The sequence below is a fragment of the Haemorhous mexicanus genome, chromosome 8, assembly GCF_027477595.1.
Source record: "Haemorhous mexicanus isolate bHaeMex1 chromosome 8, bHaeMex1.pri, whole genome shotgun sequence".
Classification (NCBI taxonomy): domain Eukaryota; kingdom Metazoa; phylum Chordata; class Aves; order Passeriformes; family Fringillidae; genus Haemorhous; species Haemorhous mexicanus.
In genome coordinates, this window is record NC_082348.1 from 11,986,510 (window position 1) to 11,996,055 (window position 9,546).

Here is a 9,546-nt window from a genome sequence, read left to right on the forward strand (position 1 = left end):
TATAGCCAAAATTTCTTTTATAGCCAGGATAAAAGAACTTCTGTACATTTCTTCCCTTTCCTACCTTCATCACTTTTAAGTCTATAGAATCCTTACGATTCAGTCAAAGAGCAGGCAAAGATAAGGTTACCCTCACGTTAACCTGCAAAGATTGCATGAATAAGACTAGCAGACCCTACCTACTACAAGGGACTTAACACAGACTTTATAGTGCCTCATTCATTTAAGACCTCAGATCAATACCACTGGATCCACTTCCTGACAACTGCTGGAAAAGATGGTACTCTAATTTCTCATTCTCAGCCCCCAGACTTGTCACATGGTCCTCATGATGGATAACTGATAAATCTCTGGAGACCTAGAGGTATCTATGATACCCTTGCTAAGAGGGTAGCAAAATTCACAGAAACATCCTACAGCCGTACATAAGCTGGGTTTTTTCAGTGACTTCATCCTCTGTCTACCTCCCTGTGACAGCAGACTCCTGAGCCTTTAGAAGGCAACACCCAACCATCAGACTTCAAATCCAAATATATTACCAAATTTACATTTTAACTTCCCAAACTGACTTCGTATGACCCTAGGAAGCAACACTGAAATAATCATGTAACCTCAACTCTTTCATATCCCACTACAAAGAACAGGTTCTAGGTAACTGCAGCAACCATAGGTTGACACTAACAAACACACAGGGCTAAAAGTTTTGTTCTTTTCTTTGTTCCCACCATAAATTCAGTAAGAACTATTTCTTCATCAAAGTATATCTAGAATTACTTCTTTAAACTTACAGTTCACAAAAATCTACTTTCTGGAGAGTATCAGACCCATAATATCATTGCAGTTCTACAATCAGATCAGCATAAGAGATGGCAACTACAAACTACTACTAGTAAAAATCTCTAGTCCTACATCATGGAGTCAGAAATCATCCAGAATACATGTTAAAAAGGCAAAATAGACACTCAAACCCTGAGGCACCATCATACTTGCAATGAGAAGAGCAACCATGAGAGCCAATCTCACCAAGCTATAACTGGTCTTTATTCACTAGGAATACTCTCTGGGGAACAGATCATCTCCCAGAATGAACAGTGTTAATATTATTCTAACTCATTACAGTACAAAGTGAATACCCTACATACAGCTAATCCTACCCTACCCTAGAAGTCATTAAACAGTCATAGCCCATCTTCCCAGTAGTAAAAATAAACACTCACGAGCAAAAGAAACACCAGTTCCAGCATCCTATACACATGCACCTCAGAACAGAGTATATCCATCCACAAAGCTGCACAGCAGCTACAGGGGTGAGGACAATCAACATACACTGGAAGAGGCTTAATAATCATCAGACATATTCAGATACCAGCAGGAAAGTGTCTGTCATAAAGCAATGGCTCCAACTAAAATTTCTCAACTCTGATTATCCAGGAAGGCCCACAATTACATGGAAATGAGGCAAGACAAGTCTGTAGTTAGAGGCAATGTCCCTTGTTAAACCAACTGGTGCAGTTAGAGAGAACACAAGCTTTTGGGCATACGAGTCCTCTTCTATTTCTTGTCTGAAATAGAAGCAACAGACTTCAAAGCTAAAAACGAGTTGGGAACAGTTGCTTAGAGTGTAATTAAGCTGAGTATTTATAAGACCATTTCTGAAATAAAAGGTAGTTAGCACCAATGAAACAGAGAAGATGTTTGCAAAGAGGGGGGGAGAAAGAAAGGGAAAGGAGGAGAGAGATAGTAATGTGGTTCTCCCTGAGCAGAAGAAAATAAGCAGGTAGTTTATAGCCCATGAAATGCAGAATTAGGTTAATGAAGGAAGTTATAGCATGCCATAAATCAAGTGTATCTTGTGAGCCCATGCTTCTTGGTATCCAGTCATGTCAGGAATTTTAGTTCCTATCTTCATCTTCAAAGAGTGTGTTGTAGTTTAACTCATGGTCACAATCCACACTGTGTGTTTTGATTTAGAATGTTAATTCTCATTCCTTCAGAGAGCTGGACTGTAGCTACCTGTAGATTAGGAGGTGTGATGCCTGGGTCCATCATTGCTGCAGCACCATCCTGAAGCCCTGGGAGTATCTACTAGCCAGAAGAATTGATACAGTCAACACAAGCACTCACTCTATGGTATATAATAATTTTGCACTTTGCTGTTGCACAGGTGCTGGCCTCCTCTGTCACAGATCACTGAGGATATTGCATCTCTCTCAGCAATACTACAGCTCTGCTCCACAGGTGGTAACTATGCCTATAAGTTTTCTTATGCAGGAACATGAAATTAAATTAAAACAACTGTTTCCAAAGTGTTCTTTGGCAGAAGTTTTCTGTTTCTCTTTAAGACTGTCCTTTTTATTCTGCCAGCTATTTTCCCTGTTCTAATAAAAGATGCTTCCTACAAACCTTGCTATACAAAGCTAACACATACATATTTGCTAAAGCAATTTGGATAAAAGTACACCATTCTACCTTCAATTTCAGGGTGATTGATATAATATTTCGCTAGCAAATTTCTGAAGGCTAAAAATGGTTTGGTGAAAAAAGAATAAAACCAGCAAAAACTATATCCCAAGAGAAAGTATTACCTAAGCTATACTTAATGTACAAAGAGATTACATGCTAGAGCATCTTTTGAATTCAGGTGCATCTATATTAAGAAGTTATTACGTTAGTACATGGATTTCTACAAGCAGGCTGATGCAAGTTTTTATGAAAAAACTTCTTTAATCAGAAATTATCTTCTTAAAAGCTCTGCTTCCAATTACATGCTGATATTTGCAGAGAAAGGGCAAATTTTAAAGGCATACAAAAAAAATCCTAGCAGCAGTGAGTAATAAAAGTAGAACCCCTAAAATTCAAGAGCAAATTTAGAGCTGGCATAAATTAAATATATATGTAATATATGTTAATAATCCCCTCTGGAATCAATCTGAATTCCATTGATATATGATTTGTAGTTCAGCTATAAACCAGTACATTCTGTTTATATTTGTACTTGTAACTTTGTGATAAGCCAAAAAGAGATTTTTCTGGTACCCATAAAAATCATGACAGTGCATCATCTGAGATATTCATGCATCAACATAGGAAAAATATGGCATAAAGCAAACAAATACTGAGAAAAACCCTTCTTTAATTTCAGCAGAAAGCACAGGAGTTATCAATGTAAATTAGACATAGCTCTTCACAGCACAGGCACCTACACTTGCTTACAGTAACCTGCACTATATGCCAAAGAAAGTGCTCAACTCTTAGGAATTATTTCTTTATGGGTAAGTTATGGCTCTTTTTTTCCCCCCAAAGCTTTTGAAAATTAGCAACTATCATTAACTCAAGCCACTGATTTGTCTTCCTCTGCTGAAAATTGACACCCACTGCAGTCATATTGTTTCTAGAATAAACTCCATTCATTCAATGAGTGTGCTAAAAATGACACAAGAAGCAGTACCTTTACAAAAGTGGAAAACAAAAAAAAATAAAAAAGGAAATCAGCAGTATTCTGCAATTTTCTAATTACCTGGGCTTTTGTAATATTGTCACAAATCCTTCACTCATTCCTAGGAGAGATCAGTAACAGATTTTACAGTGGGAAGAGCACAAAACACAATATTTAAGAAGGATATGCAAGAGATTAAGTTTTGACGGGTTTTAGTGTATCTCTCCTCTGTGAAAGTGCAGGACTAAGGAGCAGCAGGGAATGCAGAGTTAGAAAGTTTGTCTATTTACTCCACCCTTCCAATGCAGTTAGTTTTTTCCTGAATAAAACCAGAGAAAAGTTCTCAGAAGACTACTGCACATGAATTAGAATTAGATACGTATATATTTAATTGAGCTTTCATGTTGCTTACATGCAAATGTCTTAGCAAGAGTTACAGGGAAGCTCAGAAATCATGTAGGATTTATTATTATCATTATTATTATTTCACTCATTAAGGATGGTTTATTAGAGTGGACTGGATAAGTCAGATCCACATGTTAATTACACAGTAAAAAAACCACAAAAGACCACATTACATAATGTAGCAATAATCCAGACAGGACTGACGGGTAGACGGAATCTGGATTGCAACATAAGTACCAGCTTTTAAATGCTATAGCAGCTTAGAAAGACATTATCCCTATATAATGTTATTAATGTGCGAATCCTTTGACTATGGTAGGTAATTGTCCCCCATAATTAAACCTCAGCATCAGTAGGCAAGATATAATGTGTGTTTATCATTTGTATTCTTTCTAGCTTTTATTTATTTATTTTTAAGCACAGACGGTCATCATGTCACCTGAGGATTATCTCATGGTGGTTGAACACATTAACTAACAAGTGTACATTATTTCACACTCCAGCAATAAGGTCTCTATAGCACTTGCTTGAGAGAAGTGGAAAAACACTCACATTGATTAGAAAGCAGTGACATATCCCATGCAATTCTCAAGATGAAAGGTTTTTCCCAAAGGTGTTTAACCTGACAACAGAAGTTTATCTTTCACCACTGATTAAATAAATATTTTTGTGCTTGGATTTGATAGCTTCAAAAAACCACCAAAACTATTGCACTTATCACCTGTGTCAGGAATATAGATTCTTCATTTTATAGCTCTGGAGGAATCTGAACACAATGTCAAAAGACCATCCTATATTTCATCAGAGATTCTGTCTGGCATTATTTATAAAGCCATAGGATGGAAAAGTCCCTCATGAAATAACTAAGATGCACCCTATGCTTCAGCACCTCAGAGATCCTCCCACCCCAAAACCAGCAGCAAATCAAATAACTGGGAAAAAATTTTTTTGGATTCTCATATGCCAAAGAAATCATATGCCTGAGCAGCCATTGCAGCTATCTTCAAAAAAGTGTACTTGCTGGGTTCTCATGCACCTCAGCTGCTTGAGAATTTGAAGAACTTTGGTAATATAATTATTTATAATCAAAATATTTACAGTTTGTATTTTTGTAAATCCTAAAAAACAACACACATACACTTTAAACCAGTTCTCAGAATGGCCTAGACTCATTCTAGCAAACTTTTATTAGATGTTTATTAAATAGCCAAGCTGGGAGCTCTGTCAGCCAGAGCTTGTGCCTAGTCATAACACCAACAGATTCCAATAAACAGAGAAGGAAAGATATATTCCTCTCACTGTATTTGAATATCAGCTCTGCAGCTCTCAGTAATCTGCAATTCATTGAGCTAAACACTACAGAAAACATACCACAGAGACAGACCCTACACTAAGCATTGGGCAACTGAAGGCCCCAATTCTACAAATACTTAATTTTTTTGCTCATAAGAACAATTCCAATTCATTACTAGAACAACATCACTGCAGTGAAGCACATGTGACTGTTTTATGTGATTAAGTGCAAAAAAACCTGAACATGATTAAGGCAAAACTATATTAGAAAAATATACTCTTAAATTAAGAACTGTAATATAATTTAAGCAAAATGAAAGTCTACAGGAAAAAAAAATACAGAAGTCCTTTTCCTTCCCTTTTTTTTTTTTTCAGTAATAAGAAAACTGAAATGCACAAAGTTTCCATGAAGTTTTCCTTCAGATACCAGGTGCAGCCTCTGTTCTGAAACATTTAACAAATGCAGAGCTTCTACCACAGCTGATGCAAACAGAATGGGGAGATGATCAAGTCTCTTGTGTTCCTAAACTTCAAGGTTATTCATTGCTGCTGAGGCTGCGTGGTCATTCCTGTTCTCCCAATTAATTTTCATTCAGCTAAGATCTGTGCAGAGTTACATGCAGACTCATCAGCAAAGGATTTTTATCATTTTATACAATTCAGGTCTTCTGCATGTTTTTAAGTAGTTCCAGCATGCACTGCCTGAAAACTAAACCCCAATATCTTGGAAGCCTTCCCTAGTATACCAAGCAAAAGTTGGTATCTTTGTGTAGGTTAGCAACTGAGATCTACAAACCAAAAATAGCCCAGCAAGAAGGTAAGACTTCTGAGCCAACTGCAATATAGCGCTAATGTTGCCAGAAGCCGAATGAAACAATAATTAGATTTGAAGAGAATTTCAATCAAGTCTGTACATAATTTACCACAGGTCAAGATATTTCAACATTCCCCTTGAAAGGACCAGGAAGTAGCTGGTGGGAAGATGAATGTGCAGCCCTTACCTTTTAACAATGATCAGGGTCACATGGCTAATTAAAATACCTTTGTTTACATCGGGTAAGAGTCCTGCTGTTAGACCATCTGCACCTGCAGTCTGTTCCATCAAAACCCCTTCCACAAATTGCATGCTCCTAATAGGTATTGCTGTGCCAATGACAATTACCTAATTAGACATTAGAATGTCAATGCCGATTTTAAAATCCATGTTAATTATTTTACTGTTTGACAGAATATTTCCCAATGAGGGAAGGAGTCTGGATAGCATAATTATGTCACGAGGAACACTTCTGTATGTGATTAAAAGGTTTGGCTAGCTCTGATTGGAAGGGCTCCAGTTATTTATGTATTTAACAAAGTTGCAATCAGCACATACGGTTTTCAGCCGAAAAAACCCATTCTGAACCCTGCTTATTCACTTGCCTGCTATGGCACAGCATATAATGAAGCTCATGATTAGGCCCCTCTTCCATAAAGTTTGCCTTTGAGTAAGGTGAGTTTGGAAACAGAGGGGAGACATGTCTAGGAAGCAGATGATGTGATGGGTCCCTTATCTGGTTACAGTCTGAAGGCATAACCTGGCTTCTGGGTGTGTGACTTCAGCCATCTAAGAGTAAATATCTCTGCACCTAATGCTGAGTAATTCTGGGAGAAATTGCTGCATTTACTGCCCACAAGTTGGTCCTTATACTTGGCATCACTACACAGGTTTGGAAAGATCAGTAGCATTTTCCTAGGCTGCAAGGCTTTGGCATTTGAAACAAAACAGCTTAAACCATAAGCACGATAATAAAAAAGATGCATTTAGAATTTCAAAGTGTTCAATTCAGCTTTCAGTGGCTGCAAGTGAAAAAATCTTAAAATAAAGCACAATTGAAGAACCTAACTGCTGTCAGCTCATCACACAGGACACAAATTCAGTAAATCAAAGGAAACACTGCAAAACAAAAGCATACCCCAGAAGAGGGGAAATGCTTACAAGGCTTTCTAAACAGACTTAGTAATTTTTCTGTCTATTTGTCTCACACAGAAGGAACACTGCAAAGAATCCTGGCTAAAGCGGTGACACAAGCAATAACATTACATAGCTTGTAAGTTCAAAGGCATCTGGTTTTTAGCTGAGAGGCTACAACCAGGAAAAGAAACTGTATTTTTCTTTTTAAAAAAATGCTGTGGTGATATACTATCACCACAAAGACAAATGATTTATTGTTAATGTTATAATTTTCACAGAAGAGATGACATTAAAATAACACTAATCACTCAGCTAAACCCAAGTACATGTACAGCTACATGCAGTGTTCACAGAGCTCTTGCCTCACTGTGGGGATGTAGTGGCATATCCAAAATATAATAATCTCATTTAAATTCATATCAATAGATTACTACTGACCAGCATAAATATCAAGTTACACTGTATAATACATATGTATATAACAAAACCATAGCCATGCCTCTGGTTTTAAAATAAAAAATCTAATCTGAACCTCTTGTGAGCACAGAGTTAGAAGTCACAGGTCAACTGTCAGTAATGGAAAATTTGACCAACCAGTTGCCAAACGTTTCAAATCCGTCTCTAAATCTTCCCCCAAATCCCTTCTCAAGACTTATTTCTGCTACCGACGCTGTAGAAAATTAGCTGGTTGATGAGCAGGTTAAAGGATAAATCAGGGTGTCAGATTTTTGCTTGAGTAGTGTATAAGACAAAAACACCCACATGTAAGAACTGCACTGAATGCTTTTCTCCCTCTATCGTGCTTTCAGCAGCAGCTTTCTCAGCATACATATCTTAGATTTCTGAGAGTCTGTCTGCAAGCACTTTATAATGCTTAATGAAATAGGGCTGTAATTCTTATTTTGCAAATCATTCTGATACACTAAACAAATACCAAATAGTACCTCTGACAGAGAGTGCCTCTGACAGAGAGTATTGTGGCCTGAAGGTCTTTTTCTATATTTATATTTAAATGTGTTTGGTTTATGTTCTGAATGCTCCTGGGTGCATTTACAGCTGCTTTAATGACTTAAATTTGAGGATTACATGTCTCAGTTCTACTCACCATTGCAGTAATTGGAATTCTGTAGCTGTCCCATGCAACACACACTGAACTGCTTAGCTGTGAGTTTTGGGAAAGTTTCAGCTCCAGCAGAGCAGTAGCCAAAAAGACACATCCTTTAATGCCTGAAGAAGACAGAACAGAAACACACACTAGAGGTTTGTACTAGGTTTACATCTTACATTTTATTAGGCACTGTATCTTCAGAACATAGAAATTAGCATTAGTGTATCATAAAGACTTAGATAGCAAGTCATTAAAGTAAAGACATTAGAGAAGTTAAGGGACAAAATCCTGACCCCATGTCAATTGGTGGCAAAACTCCAACTGACTTTCTGAGCACTAAGATTTCACTCGCAAGTTTCCCCTTAAAGCCACTTTGGTTTCACTCTGTATCTTACATATTTCCCAGTACTCAATGACCAAGCACAATCAAGCCTTTCTAAAAATCACAGCTAACCAGAAGGACAAAAACAAGTGTGGGATGCAATGCTCAGCTGGGGTAAGAGAGTTAACTCTCAAAGAAATTAATCTTAGTATTCCAGGTGGAGATGAGGCCCAAAATACGCAGACTTCACATGGAAATTTAATTTCAAACAGCTATTTCAGGGCCATATTTTCCAGGTGGGGCATATGTTATGGATTTAACTATCAGCTGAGTATCTTAAGGCTTGTTGTAAATACCCAGACACTATTTTAAGACTATATATGATATGCAATGACTTAAATATATAGTTAGGCATTTAACAAATTAATTTGAAACACTGTTAGTTTTAAATTTTTTATGTTAAAGCTTTGGTGCCATAAGATTTTTGTAAGATGCAGAAGACATATTCCTTACCATAGAGAGGTTTAAGATTTCTTTTTCTTTTTCTTTTTTTTTTTTAATTCCACTACTCTTTAGGGAAGTATCAGACTCATTTGAAAAATCCCATTCTTAGAATAATGTGTATCTATTGGGGTATATCAGAAATGTAGTGAAAATATGTATTTATCAATTCAGAGCATAATTTCAGAAGCTTTCTCTCTATCAGAGTAATCTTCTTTCTACTGACACAAGGCATAAAACTTCCCCTGACTTTGAAGAGCTCAGAGTTAGGTCAACATTAAGTGCTTTTGAAAATTGCAAGCTTAAGTTAACTTTAAACTCTAAATTTATGTTTACTCAGTCACAATTTTCATTGTTCTCACTGGGATCATTACAGGAATATGTAAGTCTGTTAATAAATACCTCATTCCTTTAAGAATAGCATACCCCAGACTAGCTTTAAATAACTCATCCCTCTAAGAATGACATATCCCATCCATCTCTATATATTTCCCTAGACTCAACGGTTTCGACAACTCCTTGGAAAGAAT

General features: G+C 36.8%; 1 protein-coding gene across 1 annotated transcript in view; it reads right to left on the reverse strand.

Annotated features, from left to right (window-relative positions):
- Window positions 1-8,269, reverse strand: part of GLI2 (GLI family zinc finger 2) — a 294,552-nt gene extending 286,283 nt beyond the window's left edge. The window contains exon 1 of the mRNA XM_059852751.1: window positions 8,191-8,269. The gene's annotated coding sequence lies outside the window, so the exon portion shown is untranslated. The remainder of the gene's footprint in view (window positions 1-8,190) is intronic.
- Window positions 8,270-9,546: the final 1,277 nt, after the last annotated feature.